At 32.4% G+C, this 20875-nt stretch overlaps 7 non-coding genes across 7 annotated transcripts; 4 read left to right on the top strand and 3 right to left on the bottom strand.

The window, feature by feature from the left end:
• Positions 1 to 5418: 5418 nt before the first annotated feature.
• Positions 5419 to 5490, top strand: Trnaq-cug (transfer RNA glutamine (anticodon CUG)). The gene has a single exon. It is a non-coding gene; the product is annotated as a tRNA-Gln (tRNA).
• A 377-nt stretch (positions 5491 to 5867) lies between these two features.
• On the bottom strand, positions 5868 to 5939 carry Trnaq-uug (transfer RNA glutamine (anticodon UUG)). The gene has a single exon. It is a non-coding gene; the product is annotated as a tRNA-Gln (tRNA).
• A 540-nt stretch (positions 5940 to 6479) lies between these two features.
• Trnaq-cug (transfer RNA glutamine (anticodon CUG)) lies at positions 6480 to 6551 on the top strand. The gene has a single exon. It is a non-coding gene; the product is annotated as a tRNA-Gln (tRNA).
• A 629-nt stretch (positions 6552 to 7180) lies between these two features.
• Trnaq-uug (transfer RNA glutamine (anticodon UUG)) lies at positions 7181 to 7252 on the bottom strand. The gene has a single exon. It is a non-coding gene; the product is annotated as a tRNA-Gln (tRNA).
• Positions 7253 to 8099: 847 nt separating this feature from the next.
• Trnaq-cug (transfer RNA glutamine (anticodon CUG)) lies at positions 8100 to 8171 on the top strand. Its single transcript has one exon. It is a non-coding gene; the product is annotated as a tRNA-Gln (tRNA).
• A 585-nt stretch (positions 8172 to 8756) lies between these two features.
• On the bottom strand, positions 8757 to 8828 carry Trnaq-uug (transfer RNA glutamine (anticodon UUG)). Its single transcript has one exon. It is a non-coding gene; the product is annotated as a tRNA-Gln (tRNA).
• A 4495-nt stretch (positions 8829 to 13323) lies between these two features.
• Positions 13324 to 13395, top strand: Trnaq-cug (transfer RNA glutamine (anticodon CUG)). Its single transcript has one exon. It is a non-coding gene; the product is annotated as a tRNA-Gln (tRNA).
• The last annotated feature ends 7480 nt before the right edge of the window (positions 13396 to 20875 follow it).

Below are 20875 nucleotides of genomic sequence, written 5' to 3' on the forward strand. Positions count from 1 at the left end.
GTCCAATTGAGCCTGCCTCCAACTGTTTCTATTTTTCTGTGTCCAAATCTGCTCTAAGTAAACTGGGTTTTTAAAGGCCAAATATGCCCGAGGAATGCTTTTATCGTTATTTCTAAAAAAAGCGTTTTTTACTTATACTTTCCAAAATGATAAACAATTGGCATCATTTTTCATTTCAATAAGTTCAGTTACAGTGATTTCGTATTTTTCATTGTCCCTTGTTTTCACTTTGCTTATTATTAATGACAAATCTTTCACAGTAATTGCTTTTTTCTTCAGGTGACAAACATCTAACATGCCCTCTTAAGCCATCATTTAAATGGTGAAAATCGTGTTTGCCCTTATAGCACTTACCCATAATCAAGTATGTTTAAAACTAAAATATCTTCTGAAATAACTGACGATGCATATAGCTATTTTTGTGCAAAATGAGAACGACTACGTTTCCAATTTTTTTAGAATTATGTCATGACCAACAAATTGCCCTTCACAAGGTTATCCTTTCTATATAAGTGCAATTTAACACTGCTTGAATAAAAATTAATACTAATAAGTGGTATTTGTACAATAAATTCGTCCAATATCATATATTATATGTAAATAGATTCAAGTATTAAAAATCCACTATTAACACCTTAATACGCTTACTTAAAATAGAAATTTAATTAGAAATGTTTTTTCCTATACGTCCTTAAAGGCCTGCAATGTGTTTGTTATAAACAAACAGTTCAAATATAATTTACACTTATAGAATTGTTAATAAGTAGCAATCACTTTATTGAAAAAAGGTTTAAATATCATTTAATACCATGTGTAAATGAAAATTTAGACTGATTAGATATTTCTTTAGAATTCAGGTTATTTACGCAATGAATAGACTATAAATATTTGAAACAAGAAATGTATGTTAAGACCTGCTATTACCTTGACATGGTGCCCAGGCTATATATTTACTCTTAAACATGCTGGAGTAATAAGGTCATATAATATACTGTGAATTCACATAAATTCGTGGGCATGGAATTTCGCGGTTTTGTAAAAAAAGATGTTTTTGTGTATTCATAAATCTGTTGATAGTTTGTGCAAAAAAGGTAAAATGTAAATAACAGTATACAAACAATTGCACAGCAGACGAAATAAGACTTCTTTACATATTAAATTCGTGAATTGACGTGTCAACGAAAACCACAAAAAATAGTGCTCATCAAATAATAATGATTATGCAGTAGATGAAAAGGGATTTTACACACACAATGTAAGCTTTGAAATTGTTCTTGGCCTTGATGCTTCAAATGATGTTGATAATGATTTTAAAAAATGGGTAAATTATGTAATTAAACTGTTAAAATGAATTGCACAATCACTAGAAATTACCATATTATTTTAAATGCCTATACAATAATACATGTGTTCTAAAATAGCATAATGCTATATTAATTAAACAGGCTGACAATCTGGGCTAATGATATCATACCTATAAAGCCATGTATATAACCATAGAATTATTTAGAAAATGTCATTCATCTAAACAATGTACAATGTCCTTTTTTAAAGTAGAACCCGTGAACCCAGAAAAAGAACACGAGACTACATGGAGTACAATATGAATTAAATAAGGGTTTGTTTTAATCTGGAAATATAAGAAAACATTTAGTCATTGTTTATGGGTAATGGATTGAGGGTAATAACTGTGTTTAATTATTTTATTTTAACTTCAGTCAGATCCATTCATATGTCAATTAAACTGTCTATAAGATATGTCTGTAAAGTAAAGGTTTACAAACGATGCAAGTTATTACATCAACACAGACATATTTCAAATTAAATTTCTTGTATTGTTTAATTGTATGTCAAATTTTCAGTTATTTGCTGCCTCATCTAACACTTAGGTAAAGATTGTATTTTATATAAAATATGCATATCTTTTTTACTTTTCTTTATAGTGATAAAAGCATAAATTTCATCTAGTCATTGAAAAATCAAATATGCCAATCAAACGGTTTATTAAAGCAGGTGAATACATTTATCTATCTATATACAATGTATGTTCACACAACAACAATTCATTGAAAAGAATTTACTTTCATCAACATGCTACTGTAGATGTGAATGTACTCGGAAAAAATGTGCAGTAACACTCTAATATAAAATTGCTGGTTTTGAATTTCAAAAAAAAAAAAAAAAAAAAATGTTCATATTGTGATAAAACTGACAAATATCGGTGAGATATTGGGCAAAACAAACAATTTGACAATTTAAATATTTAAATTCCAGTCATATTTATATCTATGTAAATTGTTTACATCATCTACATAGTTAGCACTTCAAGTTAGAGATAGTTTCTATTCTTGTGTTATTAGATTTAAAAGCATTTGATCCCACTTAAATAGAAAACGTAAAATTCATATAGCAAACAAATCAATCAAACGATTATTAATGCGCGTGAAATTATTCGATCATGGGTATTGGAACAACATTTTAGCCCTTGCAAATATTCATAAATTATCATACGTCCTCATTTTTTTAACCCTTCAACAGACCAAAGGGGAAAAATAACCGTACCCTGGAAAAAGTTGGTTATTAACATAGAATAATGCAGCTGTATTGTTTGAAAAATGTTATATTTTGTGTAAATGCTAAGATATATGAATATTGCATATAAGATAAGACAAAAATGTGAATAGATCATATTTATTACATGCTTTTCGGTGGTTTATAGAAATTTATAAGTGATTTAAAACTGGTAATTTCACTGTTTGAAACAGTGAATTTACCACTTTGATAATTTCACTGTTTTGAATTTAAGCCCCTTACGTTGTTTCAGTGAAATACCAGCGTGCACAAAACTGGGTACCAACTTAATGACGTCACGTTGTATTATTATTTGGCGCGCTTTTCATTAAGTATTAGGTTTAATGTCTTTTTAAAACGTTTCTTTGCATATAATAAAAAGAAAATTTGTTTAGTTTAGTGTAAGATCGAAATATATTTCACCTTGTGAACACCAAAAGTTCATATTTCACTCGTGGCTGCGCCACTCGTGAAATATACCTTTTGATGCTCACTCGGTGAAATATATTCCGATCTTACACTGAACTAAACAAATATCCTCTATGTGTTCCACGTTTTTTCCCAGTTCCCCATTAATGTTTTGACCTGTTTCAGTTCCTGAACTAAGTTGATTATATATGTTTAAGAAAAACGAACTAATGTCATAAACGTTGCACATCAATTTTTGCACTTATCAATTTAGCTTTTGTCTGATTATTTTGCTGAACTAAGTTGATTTTATAGCATAGCACAAATTATACATTACCAAAGTGCAGTTTATTGTACACCTATTGCGTTTTCGTTCGGATACTGTCATATATGAAACTTCCTAATAATCCCCAATATCTGTTATTTTTCCTTTGCACTATCGATATGTCTATCTTTTTCCCGCCAAACCCGCAGTTTTTCCACTTTTTTCTAAAAGTGATATTAAAAAATGAAGCCAACGCGAATTTACAGAAATCAAGAATGTGATAACAAGATATGCATGTAAGAAAAGATATTCATATACAATGTAGTATGTACATTGATTATCTAATACAACATGTTGATATTTGGCGAAAAAATGAATGACTTTTAATTCTTTATATGATTAACAAATCTATGTAAGTAAGAAAGAACGTTCTTTATTACAATAACACAACTGTGTAAAATAGTAAAAAATAGTAAAATTGCATACAGAACCGGTCAACTAGACTTATAAGTCGCCTTCTTTAGCAATAATGTAAAAAAATCTTGACAAAGAGGAGAAACAGTTACCTTTTTTAACAACAATCTTTGAAACATTTGTCTCCCTTCCCTTTTTAACCTAAAACATTTTGAATCAATGCAACAAGACCACATTTGGTTGAATATTAAATAATAATTTCATCATTGCATGTAGGTGCACCTGCGGGCTTCTTCCATCTGTACATCTGTGAAGTCGCCGTATGACCTTTTCTGTGTTGGTGTGACTCCCACCAATATAAAACTTCCAGGAAAGCTGAAAAGTCGCCGTGTGGCCTTTTGCAGTGTTTGTGCGATGCAAACCAAACAAAGACAAACATTTCTTTATTAGAGCAGCTCTCAATGCAGCTGAGATCTTTCACCATTAAGCTAGTAAGTTGCCGTTTCACCTTTGGAAAGTCCCAAAGTTGGTGCGACGTAAACCAAACCAAGAAAATGACCAAACACAGCATTTCATTATTGCCTTTAAGTAGGAGAAGGAGATGACTTCATTCAGAATGTGCTAAGAATGTGATATAGAAATCGGAAGGTAGGTTGTGCCAAACTTTCTTTCAGTGTCGTTGTCTCATTTCAGCAAATATTTTTTCATGGCAGAAAAGGACTATCAAATGCCGTCTTATTTAAGGAGCGTGGTCGGTAACTTTCATTTCCCGTTACCATCCATGAACAGGCTCAATCAAACCGAACCTGCAACATTTTCACTTTTGTCGCTTTGTGCGTTCTTCGGGGATTCTTTATTTCTCTCTATTTCAGATAACATTCTTTCAACTTTAAAATGATTAAAATGTTATAATAAAAATATCATTAATGTCACTTGATTGCTTAGTGTTAATAATTTAAGAGAAGTTGGTGTTTTGTAAATTGTTTTTTTCTTTATTTAAACATAAATAGGCCATCGGTTTCGCAATGATCCGAAAAATTATTCTAAATATAGAAAACGAGAAGATAATAAAATGAAAGCAAACGACTGTTAGTTGTGAGGTTGTTAGACCAAATACCGTGTGCACTATGTTTTCAGTAATTTAGGATTACATAATTGCTATTATCATTCCTATGTGATAATGTTCATGTTTTTGTTGTTGTTGTTTTTGTTTTTTGTTGTTGATTTTAATATCGGGTAATAGTTAATAAATCAAACAATTCAAATTCCTCTCTTGTTTAAGTATTTTCATCATTTGTACAATCAACACTCAATTTTGTCATGTTACTCGGTTCGAAATAGCTCTGTGTATTGTTAAAATTTGAAGTACTTCATCTAGCAGACAAGCCAATCAAATTATTATTAATGTAAATGATAATATTCGCTAAAAAGTTTGATCACCACATAAATATTTAGATGAATGCGAAATATCCGTGGTTTTGAATAAAAAATATACTCTTTTTTATAACTGCAAAATATTCTTTCGTACGTTTTGTTGTTGTTTTTTGTTGTTTTTTTTTTATTTTTTTTGGGGGGGGGGGGGGGGGGGGGGGATGCGGGTAAAAAAATGTAAAATGTTTTTCACTGTTTGAACGATTCAAGTGAGGTAATATTGATAGATTGATACAACATTTAGATATAAACATTTAGACAAGTATTACGCGTTATCTTTCTTAAGTAAAAGTGGGTTAAACGTAATACCTGTATATTCATATGTAAGTGGTTCCATGGTGTAATGGTTAGCACTCAGGACTCTGAATCCTGCGATCCGAGTTCAAATCTCGTTGGAACCTGAATTCTCCTCTTTTTTCTTTTCTTTTTTAAACGATATCGCCAATAGATTTCTCTATTGAATATAAAATAAAACATTCCCCAGTTAAACAAAGATAACGTCCTACCTCCATTTAAAAATGGGCCAAAACATCGTATTATTGAACTTATTTATGCCACGAGTTACTATATACCTTACCTTGCGTTATTTGTCGCCCCTAATTAGATCAAAACTGACTCATCACAACAAAACCGCTTCTGGTTTAACTTATTCAATATCACGTTTTTAATTCGCCCTTGAATGTACTAAATAACTCAATACAAAGAAAATGGTAAATAATTGCTCTTTATGTTTATTATATGAACGTAAAAAATAAAGGAAAAGATTTGCAAAAGTAGAAGGTTCTACCGAGATTTGAACTCGGATCGCTGGATTCAAAGTCCAGAGTGCTAACCATTACACCATAGAACCTATACATATTGTATAAAACTTACCTATATTAATACACTGTTATATCTTAACAGTTGACAGTTTGACAAGTTTGACAATTGGACTACTTACCTATATCAATACACTGTTATATCTTAACAGTTTATCAGTTTGACAGGCTTGACAATCGGACGAATAACAAAATTTGATTTTATTGTTATGGTAAGCACATATATGTCGACATTCATGTGCATGTGAAAGTAAAGCATTTTGTAAAGCGAATAATGAATGAGATTACCTTTTTTTGTACGATATATTCACAATAAACTAAAAGAAATTTAACTTACTTCCACAATTGTAAGAACCGCAATAATACACAATGTTTTAACGAAAAAATGGTTATGACATCACAATCCAAAAGCACACTAAAATGAAAGGAAAATATAGTGTTACCGAAATGTAATTTTAAACCATTAAACATAATGTATATAAGATAATATGCGACGATTAATCGCTCTTAAGTGGATTAACTTTTTTCGCATTAGCTGAAAACTTTCATTTTTACATTACTGGTATCTGACTGGTTCCATGGTGTAATGGTTAGCACTCAGGACTCTGAATCCTGCGATCCGAGTTCAAATCTCGGTGGAACCTAATTTTTTCCCTTTACTTTTATGAAAGCTCGTAGTGAATCTTATTCTATCCTAATACTTTAATTCAGAAAGATATCAAATTTTCATCTTTTGGTCTTGTATTGGCGCCAACAACAGCGGCAGCATTTACTTCTACCAGTGCAAAGGAATTAAACGAGAATCATGTATCGAAATTTAGTAAAAGGTATTCATTAAGGGCACATTATGACTCACAAATAAATAATTTTTTACATCTTAAGAAAGGGCAAACATGAATTTTATAATTTTAAATAATGGTTTTAGGGAATTTTGGGTTCTTGTTACCTGATAAGTAACGATAAATGTGAAATAATTTGTCATTAAAGTAGCATAATGTAAACCAAGTAGTATTTGACTTCCATACAATACAAAATACGAATTCACTGCTACTGAAGCAACAGTTGTAAAAAGTGGATTATGTAATTGGCCAATGAGTAAATTTTTGATACCATAAAAGTACACAAGTATTAAAAGGGTTTTAAAAATGAAAATAAAAGCACTTCTAAGGCATAATGGGCCTTTGAAGGATACGCTGAGAATTTGGATGAGTTGAATTACTTTTATAGTATTAAAGTACAAATTGCTATATTTGAGATTTGGAAAAAAAGTGAAAGGTTCTACCGAGATTTGAACTCGGATCGCTGGATTCAAAGTCCAGAGTGCTAACCATTACACCATAGAACCTATACCTGTTGTAGACTGCCTATCTATATTATAAGATACTAATACACTGTTATATTTATCAGTTGACCAGTTGACGAGCTTGACAATCGGACAATTTATCAGATATTTCGCCACAAACTTAACATTTGAAAATATAACGTTATCTTTTGTAAGCTCATCTTATAAAAGAGGCCTTCAGCTTTTCTAAATGTTAAATGTGTTATTTTATGATAAATTGTTTCATATAATTGTGAAATAAAAAAGTGTACAATGAAAGTTGTCGTAGATGAAACACATAAACAATAAGGAAACCCTTATATACGTCTTAATTATCTACCGGTCCGTTCTCTGTATGTTTATTAGTACAGCGCAAGAAACGATCGACACTGCGCGCTATAAATAGCTCTTGGGGTGCTGTGCTGAAGAAGCCTTAACAGTGATATGATGCACTTTTCCTAGGTTACATTACTGAAATACTTAATTTGAAACTGCACATAATTGTTTTTTTCCGAACAACAACAACAAAAAACCCCAAAAAACTGAAGGCCGCTTTAAGTTGGTTGACAGATTTGACAATTGGGCTGATTATAAATTGGTAACTGTAAGCAGGGTCTTTCAAATCTTTCTATTTGAAAGACCCTGCTGTAAGCCGACTTTTATATTCTCGTTACAGGAAAGCATGATTACTGCATGAGAATTGGAACACAAAACAAAATCTATATTACACTAAGATTGAAAAAAGTAGGGTTACACCCGACTTCACATTATAAACTTACTCTCCGCTTAATCGTACTTAAGTATGAGTAACCGATATACCGATTTACGTGTTATCGTTTACAAACTATTTTTTATCACTTGTAGGATATGTGGTTCCATGGTGTAATGGTTAGCACTCAGGACTCTGAATCCTGCGATCCGAGTTCAAATCTCGGTGGAACCTAACTATTTTTTTGGGATAAAGACTTTTAAAAAGTTAATTATATGTATAGATTAATTGCTAATAATTTTACTAGCTAAAATATCAGATATTTGCATGTCATTTTACTTTAATGATTAGTATCTTTCATTTCATACCCTTTTTTAATAAAGACCAAACGATATTCGTACAATATATCGTAAGACTCTGAATCCTGCGATCCGAGTTCAAATCTCGGTGGAACCTTGCTTTTTTTAAATGAAGTCGCCGATATAATTTTCTATTGAATATAAAATAAAAAAAATCCCATTTTAACAAAGATAACGCCCTACCTACATTTGAAAACGGATCGAAACATCACATTATATAACTAATTAATGCCGCGAGTTACTTAATTCCTGTATATATCTTACCTTGCAGTATTTGTCTCCTGAAAATGGATCAAAACTGTCTCATCACAACAAAACCGCTTCTGGTTTAACTTCTTCAAAATCACGTTTACAATTCGTCTATGTATGGAACTGAATACAAAGAAAACATTTAATATGTACTCTTTTATGTTTATTATATGAACGTAAAAAATAAAGGAAAAGATTTGCAAAAAATAGAAGGTTCTACCGAGATTTGAACTCGGATCGCTGGATTCAAAGTCCAGAGTGCTAACCATTACACCATAGAACCTGTACATGCTTCCAACAACTATCTACATTATGAAATATAAACCCTTTAGATAACTCTTATCTACCGGTCCGTTCTCTATATGTTAATTAGTACAGCGCAAGAAAGGAACGTCACTGCGCGCTATAAATAGCTCTTGCAGGGGGTCGAACGTATAGCGGTGCGATACTCCTTTAAGCGAGGTGATTTCATGCGATACGCCCTAATGGCGGATTTACCCGTGTAAACACACGTCAGAGTGAGGGTTTTTTATTAAGTATTTCATAAATCTTCGATTACAATTGCATATTTTGTATGGAGGATGTGAACGCATAGGGACCGACACACATTTTCATCAAAATTACAGAGGCTTAAATATCATAATTAAAAAAGGTGATTGAAGGTAAACTACGGCAACTAATTTTGGGTCGCGTGGAATAAAATTGCTTAATGCAAGCTTATATAATATAGTTAAATTTCTATCTCTTTATGCTTAAGAGTATCATAGATTGAGTGCATAGCAAGTGCCTGTGCTCCATATCACCATAGACGCTTACTAGTCAAATAATTTAAGTGTACGCTGGATTTTGGTGCTATACAAATAACTGTACGCTGTTAAAGGTTCCGATATTTTTCATTATCACATCTGTGAACATGTTTTCCTATGATATACTAAGATAATCTACATCATATGTTGCCCGTTTCCGGAATTCTGGAAATCTTCTTTCTTTCCTTAGAGATTACTTGAAAAATAAAAGTTTTGTTAACCATCTATATAAGTGTTTGAACTTAATTGAATATTGATAATTTAATTATCGTGTGATAATAAGGAGTTGATAAAAGTAACCTTTACTCTAAGATCTTATGATAAAAAAAGTAGGAATTTTGAAAAAAATAATGTAAGAATGAATTTAAGAAACCAAATTAAGAAATCTTTGTATTAAATTAACTCACTTTCAAACGCGAACATTTCAGAAAAAATAGCAGTTAAATGTGTGATATAAGGGCTGTTTTACTTCATGGGTTCTAAGAGTCTTTCTGTACATGCTGCTTGGTCAAAACTGATATTTTTCAAAATTTATAAATAGAATTAAAAACATTTCAACACCCTATAAAATACAAGCTGAAAGTACATTTATTCTGCTGCTTCTAGAGATAGGAGACTAGAACATGGTGGTAAAAATCTTAAGGTGGTAAAATACTATTTCTAAAATGTTGCTTATAGAACAGGCTATTAATTGTTGGCATGTCAGGAAAAAACACAAAACTTCAATTTCAAACTTCAGTCAGACATTGGACACAAACAGCCTCAGTGTCTTTCTTAGGAACAGCTGATGCTCACATGGTGCAAAAACATAGTTCGTAAATTTTGCAGGAGCAATTAAAACATAAACAACTGATTAACAGACAAAACTCACTACAGATAGTAGAAGTACCAGCAAGTACAAATGCTGAAACACAGTGCAAAATTAACAAAAAAGCTATTGAGTAGATAATATTAGATGAGGCACACAGGTTATGAAATAAGCGTGACATATAAAATTAACACATTTAGGTTGTGGGTTCAGTTAAAATATCATCCCAAGGGACAATACTGTAGCCAAGTGTTAGCGAGGTTGGTATTTTTACTGATGATGTGCTGTGTGCTGTGTTATTTATTTTACTTCCCGAAACAGATACTGTAATCGTATAATACTATTTATTTACATAAAAAACACTTGCCAGATTTATACTGTTTTAAAAGTACTGTTGCCTGTTAACAGTATTAAATCTCTTAGTCACATGGTACACTTGCTTTAACAGTAAGAGTAACTCCCAGTGGAAATGAATATTTACAAAAAATGCGAGGGGTAATGCTATCATTAAATTTTGCAGAGAAAGCCTATTTTTTAAAAGAAAACTACTGGCAGATATGTAAATCACTAAAAGTAATGAGATTCTTTCATAAAAGCAAATAACGCAAAACCTGTTAGATATACACCTGGTAAGGAGGTAGTATTAGTTATATATTTCAAAGTGCGTCAGAGCTAATGGCAACACATTAGAATTACATGACAATACAATGATGTGCTCTGTATATAATATAATGAAGATCCAATCCAGAGGAAATTTCAAACCAGTATTTTTTCCATATAAATTTCAAGTATTCATTGTCCAAAAAAAAAAGAGATTCATTACATGTTAGTTTCAAGTATTGAATTGAAATAGAAGGATTGGTGAGCATTTTTTCGACCAGTGCCACGTAAATACAATAGCAGATCCATTCTCATATAGTGGGCTTTTTTAATTAAACGTCTATTCTCTCCTGACAACACTTAAATAAGTAATTAATAATAGAAAAACCTTTACTGAATAAATGGAAGACAACAAAACGAATATTATCGTGACTATTGATGTATTTCGATAGAATTCTCAAATTCTCTGTGCAATAACTTATCTCATTTGAATGATTTAAACCTTTGTGGAAGATTTAAATTAACTATATCATAGTATTAATACATAATTGACACTGTTATTTTGATTGGACACCTGTGATTTAACATATGGATTCAAACATACTAACTCAAACTCTATATTTCATCAATATGAATAAGAAACGTACTGTAATGAGGAAAACTTGTTACGGGAAACACATACCAACATTTGTGCGTACGTTGATTCTATCGACCAAATATTAGGCGACAGTAAGAAAAATGGACAAACAACTATTATACTATTTTCAAACTAGATATCGAAAACTACTCTCTGATGTCATTTTCATTTTCAAAAATAAAATGTTAGGACTTAAACTAATCAATACTCGTTTAAAACGACTGATACATGATTCTTTGCATGTCATATCAGTTGACGTTATAAATTTGCCAGCAACAAATACTCTCAATAACTTCCTCAATTCTATAATACTAGTTTTTCTATTTTGACAAAGCATGCAAATTATAGAGTTCTGATCAGCATGTCACAACTATGCGTATTATTTCAACAAAAGTACATTAGACAACACAATATTTGGGGAAAAACACGCTCGTACTCACTTTCGTTTTCGCTCCCGTCCGCCATTAGGGCGTATCGCATGAGTTCACCTCGCTTAAAGGAGTATCGCACCGCTATACGTTCGACCCCCTGTCTTGGGGCGCAGTGTTGAAGAAGGCTTAACAGTGATATGATGCACTTTTCCTAGGTTACATTACTGAAATACTTAATTTGAAACTGCACAGAATTGTTTTTTCCCTACAACAACAACAAAAAAACAAAAAAAAACTGAAGGCCGCTTTAAGTTGGTTGACAGATTTGACAATTGGGCGAATAATAAATTGGTAACTGTAAGCAGGGTCTTTCAAATCTTTGTATTTGAAAGACCCTGCTGTAAGCCTACTTTTATATTCTCGTTACAGTAAAGCATGTTGATTACTGCATGAGAATTGGAACACGACCAAATCTATATTACAATAAGATTTTAAAAAGTAGGGTTACACCCGACTTCACATTATAAATTTACTATCCGCTTAATCGTACTTAAGTATGAGTATACGATTTACCGATTTACGTGTTATCGTTTACAAACTATTTTTATCTAACATGGTAGGATAATGTTGGTTCCATGGTAGTAATGTAGCACCTCAGCGGACTCTGAATCCTTGCATCCGAGTTCATAATCTCGGTGGAACCTAACTTTTTTTTGGGGATAAAGACTTTTAAAAAGTTAATTATATGTATAGATTAATTGCTAATAAATTTTACTAGGGATAAAATATGCAGAATATTGCATGTCATTTTACTTTAATGAGTTAGTATCTTTTCATTTTCATACCATTTTAATATAGACCAAACGATATTCGTACAATATATCGTAAGACTCTGAATCCTGCGATCCGAAGTCCAAAGTGCTAACCATTACACCATTGAATCTATACATGCTGCAAATTACTATCTACATTATGAAATATAAACCCTCTAGATAACTCTTATCTACCGGTTCCTTCTCTATATGTTAATGTAGTACCAGCGCAGAGAAAGGTGAACGTCACTGCGCGCTATAAATAGCTCTTGGGCGCAGTGTTGAAGAAGGCTTAACAGTTGATATGATGCACTTTTCCTATGTTACATTACTGAAAATACATAATTTGAAACTGCACAGAATTGTTTTTTCCCTACAACAACAACAAAAAAAAAACAAAAAAAAAAACAACTGAAAGCCGCTTTAAGTTGGTTGACAGATTTTGACAATTGGGCGAATAATAAATTGGTAACTGTTAAGCAGCGGTCTTCAAATCTTTCTATTTGAAAGACCCTGCTTTAAGCCGACTTTTATATTCTCGTTACAGTAAAGCATGTTGATTACTGCAGAGAATTGGAACACGGCCAAAATCTATATTACAATAAAGATTTAAAAAGTAGGGTTACACCCGACTTCACATTATAAACTTACTATCCGCTTAATCGTACTTAAGTATGAGTATACGATTTACCGATTTACGTGTTATCGTTTACAAAACTATTTTTTATCACATGTAGGATATGTGGTTCCATGGTGTACTGGTTAGCACTCAGGACTCTGAATCCTGCGATCCGAGTTCAAATCTCGGTGGAACCTAACTATTTTTTTGGGATAAAGACTTTTAAAAAGTTAATTATATGTAAAGATTAATTGCTTTTAATTTTACTAGCTAAAATATCAGATATGTGCATGTCATTTTACTTTAATGATTAGTATCTTTCATTTCATACCATTTTTTAATATAGACCAAACGATATTCGTACAATATATCGTAAGACTCTGAATCCTGCGATCCGAGTTCAAATCTCGGTGGAACCTAACTATTTTTTTTCGATAAAGACTTTTAAAAAGTTAATTATATGTATAGATTAATTGCTAATAATTTTACTAGCTAAACTATCAGATATTTGCATGTCATTTTACTTCAATGATTAGTATCTTTCATTTCATACCCTTTTTTAATATAGACCAAACGATATCCGTACAATATATCGTAAGTAAGCAAGCATGGTAAATTAAGGTAAGCTTACTGTAATGCTTTCCTGCCAAAAGATTCAAACATCGGCCAATATCCTAGCACATTGGTTATTTCCGGAACGTTATTTTTCACAATCTCCGATATTCAATAATTTTAACCGTTTATAACCGAAATATATCATAGCGATAAATGATGAGTGATTGTAGCCCAAGTTTTTGAAAAAATAAGTTCCTGAAATAATCGAGTTGCTACGATATAGACCTTTTTACGACGCGGTCCGTTGCTATGAAAAATCGACTGGAATTAGAATTTTCTGGCGCATGCTCAATCTGCGTAGGGCAAAAAAATACACCGCCATACATAGAAATATAGTAGAAGTTCATAGACAATTCCGAGTTAGTTCAAGGTGAACGGAAGAAAATTGTATAAAATAGCTTTTAACAAATATAGAAAAGATGACTTTATAGCTTTGTGGCGAAGAAAGTCATAAAAAATGCATGGAAATGATTCTTGTTTAAGAATTTACGATCACGGACCTGACACTGAGATCATTTTTTAAAGAAGATGTGGAAATATATCTATTAGCAAATGAAAAGTCAACTTGTTTGCTGTTGAAATAGTTCAGATACAAAACAAAAAAATTATAACATGAAATCGAGATTAATTATCATTCAGAAAAAATATCAGAACAGGTGATAATGCATTTTTAGTGTTCAATATACCTGATTATATCCTTTTTTCCGATTAGCCTGTGATGCAAACAGAATAATTTAAGTCGCATAAATAGATTTTAAATAATTATTTTTCTTTCTTCAAAATCTTGAGAAGTTAAGACGGGTTGTTTGGAAGAGATATAACATACATTTTATCCGCTTCTTCGTAAAACATGTTATTTTTAATAATGCACGTCATTAACACCCTGCTGTTTCAATTTAAATAACTGATGGAAAAGTCGTACAAACGACATGTGTGTGCCCCTTTTGACCATTGAATTATTAGTCCCGCACATTTGCGTAGATCTGTTAAAAATAAATTCACGTTTTCAGTACTTACCGCCTTAAGTTATCCCAAAATTAATTTTTTTTTGGGTGACATAACATGAATATATTAAATATATTAAAGCCTTTAAGTATAATAAACTGTAGACATCGTTATTGCGTTTTTGCCCTACGCAGAATGCGCATGCGCGAATTGCAACATTCGTTGCTATGGAACATTGTATTGTAAAAAGGTCTATTGGCCAATGTTAGATTTTTTGGCAGGAATCCATTTCAGTAAAACTACCTTTAGTATAATTAAATTTATAAGTAAATGCTATCATTGTAAACTAAACACCATTGAATCAGATATAAAGAAATATGCGTATTTGAGAAAAAATAATAACAATTTGTGAAAATGATGCAGTCAAATTAATAAAATCTGAATACCATTTGTAAAAATGCTAAAACTTTTAAAAGATCCATTTACTTAGGGAATTGTTTCTCGCATTTTAAACAATAAAATATTACAGAATATATGTGAAAAAAACATTGCGTAAACATAATTCAATTTTTTTGTGTTTTTTTTATATATCATTTGCATGTATGTTTACGTCAATGAAGAATTTTAACTCTGACATTATCCAACGACCCGAGTTCAGATGCCGGTAGAACCTTCTCCATTTAATTGAAACTTTTATTTTGCAATCCTTTTCACTCAGGATTACGTCAGGGCTTTAAAATGTTGTAACGCTTCGTGATTCTCTGGGCGAGGATTTATCAGAACTCAATAAATAATAACTGCGTCTTGTAAATAAATTATTTTTTCCCCCAAAATATCAAGTTTCCATAAAATTAAAAAAAACCAAAAAACATTTAATAAAAGACTTCAAACCCCTATCCTAAACTGACCAAAAAATTCTTTTATGGTAAACTTTCCCTCTTGCCCAAAAAACCCTTTTACTTCCTTAAATCATATAGCCTAAAAAGTCCTGTAGTCCAATAAAAATTCGTCACAACTCCCCCCTTTTTGGGAGTCGAATTTCCCCTGTTATATTTTTACACAAACCAATTTCATGTTTTTAATGGGAATTAACTGAAATTTTCCCAAATATTACTTTTAAAACACAACAAAAGAAGCCATTTTTATGAGAAAAATGCTGAAAAACAAATAGTGTATCTTTTAAAACATTGTTTTTTCACTTTTTAAAGTTACATTGTCATTAATTTATCATGATACTGTGTAGCCATATTCTTTGATTTCGTTGCTTGAAAAAGTTCAAAATAATATCTCCATGGGTGTCATTCCTCTAAAATCAATGGCTCGCTATATCCAATTGAAAGCTTAAGCCTTTGTACGTTTTATCTCTGTAGGTGTTCCATTTACAAGCTTTTGTGCGCTGCAATGTTCAAGTTGTGATAGCTATGAGACAATTAATTCCCCTCTTGAGTATTTAGATCCTCGTCATTAGTAATGGACGTCATCTCCTCGTTTGGGTTGCTGATATCATCAATATGACGTCATCGTTCCCGATACCGCTATCATTACTTGTCTTACCGATTCGAATAGTTCGCCTCTTTTTTGATTTTTTTGCATATGTCTTATTTTTTGTTTCGTCACAATTTTACCTTCACAATTTTTTGTTTTTTATGTCATAATTTCTATCTTCTGTAATGACGTCACATTCTTCATTCTGTAAATAAATGTCACAGTTTTCCTCTTTGTCACATGTTCCATCACTTGCTACACCTTTGTGTTTTTCATCAACACACTGTGCAATTTGCCTCTCGAAATAATTTTGCACTGTAACATCGGTTCTGGAAATGCTTATCTCAGTATGTCCGTCAAGATCTTCTAGAGCTTTTAAGTAATCACTAAGATCTGGAATTGACTCCACACTCCGTCAACACACTTAGATTCTGAAGGCTGTGATTAACTTATGTTGAGATGTATAGTGTTCCCATCTAGTTTGATTACTGGTGTCTCACTTGTTCATTATAAGAAGAATCTTGTTGCTGCGCTGATTAACAGGATCATAAATCTGGCTCTGTCTGTCTATTAAGCTGTCAAAGAAACTCTCGTCTGAGTTTTATGTGTCACTGTAATAAGATTCACTCCTTTCCTTTTTGGTCATTTTCTGAGCACAAGCACTTTTTGAATCTCGAAGCACTTAATCCCATGTTTCCGTTCAAAGATGATTTCTCAAGTATGACATCCTACAAATTAATCCGTCACACTTCTATTCCGTACACACATAATATTTCTGTTCAGGTATGTGTTTCTCTTTTATGTGTCTTTTTAGATTACTCTTACTGCTAAAATTCTTTCCACAAGTGTCACACAGTAACCCATATTGATAAAATCAACAAAATCTTTTAGATAAGCAGGTTTTATAATTTTACACGTCTACTTCGAATAAAATCTTCAGAGGCTTCTAACATGTGCACTTGTTAAATTGTTTTCGCGCCTTTTTCCTGCCCACGGGAAATTCGTGCTCGTTCCACCTCAGGTAATTGGTCCGATTGATCCGTTATGTTCATGTTTTGCACCCACTGATCGCAACGGATCCGATTGAATATACTGATCCGTTTGGTCCGTTATGCTCTGTCTGTTAACGTTTTCCGTTTGTCCGTCCGTACGGCGTGCGTTTATGTTTAATTTGATTTTTATTTCATTCTGTGGTCTTTATTTAAAGTTTTATTACTAATTGAACTTCCAGCTTTATCTGCCACAGAGAATTTCTTGTGTGTGTATTTCTGCATTATTCGATAAGAATTCTTGCAGGTTTCGGCTGTTGAATGTCCGTTGAAATATTCTGTTCTTTTTGTACGTTAATGCTTGCACTCCCATGAAACTTCTTAAGATTATCTCCATGAACTATAACAGGTGGAGATGATTCGGAATGTCGAATTTTGAAACAATACATCACATAGTTTTTTCTATAATAATCCATGGCCCTGTCCAATGGCGTACGATTTTTTGATTTAACTCCTGGAACTGTCTTTTCTGATTTCTCATAACAAATCAGCCGACTTCATTATTGATGTATCTTCATGCGACAATCGTAATGTTTCTTTTTGTCTTTCTACGGACTTCGACAAATTGTCTCGCACAAGACTGTGCATTTTAATCAATTTCTCTTGAAGATTTTTAACGAAAGTTGGAATGTTGTTGTGTCGTTCTCCAGTACTCTCATTAAATTCACTTCCGGTCTGAACATTTATTGGAAGCGACATATCTTTTTCCATAAACAATTCGATATGGACTATAACCTGTAACTTTCATGCACTGAGCTATTATATGCTATCACGATATACTCCAAGAATAAGTCCCACTCTGTTTCTTTAAAGTTAAGCGCAACGAAAGCAACTCCATCACAGAAAAACCTTATTACCACTCGCGGCCCTTTAAAACTGCACTTTGTTGACTTAAGTTCAGGCCTACACCGGTACTGAATGCTTTTAAAGGTATCTAAGGTAATATATGTTCGTTTTTGCACCTGTATCAATTTCAAGTTCACTTGCTGGTTAGAATTTTTACCTGAGACGTTCATATCCTTCTTTATTCTTTACATTTACAAAATTCTTATTGTTTTCAGTAACTTCACTCTGTTGAGGTCTTTCCTTAAACATTGATATCGACCGTTCTCTGACCTGCCCGAGGGCGGTCGATCCTAGTTTTCAAAATACATTCTTGGAATCCTGCTGACTAAGAGAATTCCTTTTGATCCTTCTGATTCGAGTTATCAACCTGGCGTCTGTTTGAACTCCAGCTATTACAAAGTCATGTTTCCAAGTCTTGGCGGCTCGTTATAACGCTCTAGGTTAAAGACACGCCCACTCTTGTAGTCAATTCTATGTTTTTCACGTTCCGTTTGTCTTAAACACTCTTCTTGTATTGCAGCTATTATCGCATCCTGCAAGGTTTTTGGTCTAGTTCTTTTCACAGATAACCTAAAATCAGCTGAATCATGACAGTTTTCAAGAAAAGTACTCAACGACAGTTCTCCAACTATTCCTAAGCAATCTGGATAAGCTTTTCTAAGTAGAATCCTCAATAGATTGGCCAAATTCTCTGTATGTCTCATTTTTCTGCTTTCTTCTTAATCTAGCATCAGCTATATAAACTTTCTTTCATATTTACTATGCCAAATCTCTGTTCCATCCTTGAAAACAGCAAATCAAAATCACATTTGCACGCTTGACGGTAATCCGTATGCGAATGCTTCCGCCTGACCACGCAAAGAAAACAGAAAAGTTCTCTTTGACTCTTCTTTGGACCAGTTTATTCAAAATGGTCAAATTATCGAAGTACCTTCTAAACCGTGCTACACATCACTTCCAGTTCCACTGAATGTTCTACGACACGGAAAATTACGGGATGGGGACATTGCAGTATTACTGCCCATTTCTTACAAAGTTGTGCTCATTAGAGGTCCCCACTTGGGGATCTGGTTCTGTACTGATGATTGTCCCTTGTTACTCGAACGCGGAAGGGGATAGTCAAAAAAAATAAAAACAGACGAAACAGAAAAACAATGAGACTAGATACGGAAAAATTATCGATGGGGGAAATAACCCTTTCCAAAAAATATGTACGTATTTTAGAATTATTCTATAATGTGAAAAATTTTTGGGGCCCCGAAAAGACGCTATCCGTACTAAAACTTTATTCCCTTTCTTTTTGGGTTTGTTTTAAAAAAAGAAACATGTCCTTTTCCTCCCCAAAGGGGAAGAAAGGTGTTGACATCCTGTCAAAATTTGGCGGGAAGAAAACTTGGTGATTCCGGAATCATAGTTAAACACTTGTTTTATCCTTTTTTATCCATCTATCCTTTTTCGGGTCGGATGCGGGTCGGAAGTTGATAGTTTGGGTTCCTTATCCACATCCTGATTAGTCTGTTTTTAAAACATTTTCCAAGGCGGACATTCTGGCCACAAATGTTCACCGTTGTCCAAAAACAAAAGACTTTGAAGAACTCACAACGTAGATTGGTTTAGGAATACAATAATCCACATAGGAATTGTATCCCACCGCTGCCACCAGTGTAACGCTTCGTGATTCTCTGGGCGAGGATTTATCAGAACTCAATAAATAATAACTCGTCTGTGTAAATAAATGTATTATTCCACCAAATATCAAGTATTCCATACAATAACAACAAACCAAAATAACATCTAAACTGAATGACTTCAAACACACTACTCCTAACACTGACCATAACATCTCTTTATATAGGTAAAAGCTATTCCTCTTAGTCCAAATAAACCTTTACTTCCTGTAAATCTATATGTCCAATCAAAATTCGTCACAATGTTTTTAATTATTCCACATCATTGATGTTAATCTTACTGTTATTTTTTATCATTTAAACAGTTGAGCTATTATACCTCAAAGAATAGACAGAGCATTTTATTATCGTTGCTCAGGTTTTCAACTTTTCTCAGAGTTCTTAAATTTCTTGCTGTTTAATGATTACAACCAGTTCGTGATTACCGTCAGTTCGTGATTACAGTCAGTCCATAATTTCAGTTCGTGAATACAGTCAGTTTGAGACTACAGTCAGTTTGCGATAACAGACAGTTCGTGATAAAAGTAAGTTCATGATTACAGTCATTTCGTGATAACGATCATAACATGTGTCAGTTTGCTACTAAACTATCTATATTGATTTTCAATCCTTGCAAAACAAATGTAGTTAACCATTTCTCTAAACTGATCAAAAGTAGTATATTTTTATCTATTTTCATCTAAACATGTGTTTTGGAACAGATATATTATATATACACGAACTTAAATTATGCATGTGCATTTTTAATGGTTTGATCAACTTGTGTGCCTTAAGTAAATTTCATGCTTTCGATTACAGTGTAAAAAAAAAAATTAAAATTCAAATAAAAAAATGGGGTTTTAAATTAGTATCATTATGAATTTTGGGGTTTTAAAGGAGCAAAAAAGCAAAATTTAAATTTTTAAAAACATAGAGAGATTTAAAAACCCGATCCTAGTAAAATATAAAACCCCTTTGCCTCCTTTTTTCGAAATAAATAAGTAACAATGAAATCTGTAAAATGACGGGGAAAAGTTTTTTATTTTTGCTAGTAAAATAATTTTTTAAAA

Source organism: Ruditapes philippinarum, unplaced genomic scaffold (assembly GCF_026571515.1).
Source record: "Ruditapes philippinarum isolate M1 unplaced genomic scaffold, ASM2657151v2 ctg5520_1_1_1_1, whole genome shotgun sequence".
Classification (NCBI taxonomy): Eukaryota; Metazoa; Mollusca; class Bivalvia; order Venerida; family Veneridae; genus Ruditapes; species Ruditapes philippinarum.